Below are 737 nucleotides of genomic sequence, written 5' to 3'. Positions count from 1 at the left end.
TGTCAGAGACGGTGCGATTGGCACAGGACAGAGCGGAGTTTAGGGCTGTTGTACATAGGGTCGCTATGAGTCGCAGGCGACTCGACGGCACATAATAACAACAACACAGCAGTGTTTTGTGAAGCACCTATATATAAATACCTGGGAAGTCCCTTCTTGGCCTGAGGTCCTAAGGCTGAGGGCCTGACAAAAGTCACCCTCCTCCCCAAAGTACCTTAATGATAAAGTAAGAAAACTGTTGTTCCCTTTTGGATGTGGCTTCTTGTCTGCCTCGAGGTGTCCCAGTCTTCCTTACTGCTTTATCTTAAAGGGTCCTGCATGCTCAAGCTAGACAGCAGGTTTTTCCCCCAAAAGTACCTTAATAATAAAGCAGGAAGCCTGTTGTTCCCCTCTGGAAGTGGCTCCTCACCTGCCTCGAGGTATCCTGGTCTTCCCTGCTCCTTGAACTTAAGGGGTCCCATGTGGTCAACCTAGACAGAAGTTTCCCCACTAAAGTACCTAGTTAATCGACTGGAACAGATTCATGTCAGCTAATGCTGAAGTGCACTGTGGTGGATCTTCTCTTAGCCCTATTTTATAACAGTAGATGACACAACCCTGCTCACTGAAATTAAGCAGGACCTCATGCACTTACTGCATAGGGTCAAGGACTGCAGCCTTCAGTATGGACTGAGGCTCAATGTAAAGAAGACAAAAATTCTTACCACTGGACCAATCGGTAGCATCAGGATGGATGG

Source organism: Elephantulus edwardii, unplaced genomic scaffold, assembly GCF_000299155.1.
Source record: "Elephantulus edwardii isolate Elephantulus edwardi_28Jun2011 unplaced genomic scaffold, EleEdw1.0 scaffold00178, whole genome shotgun sequence".
In the NCBI taxonomy this organism is placed as follows: Eukaryota; Metazoa; Chordata; class Mammalia; order Macroscelidea; family Macroscelididae; genus Elephantulus; species Elephantulus edwardii.
This window is presented reverse-complemented; position numbering follows the sequence as displayed.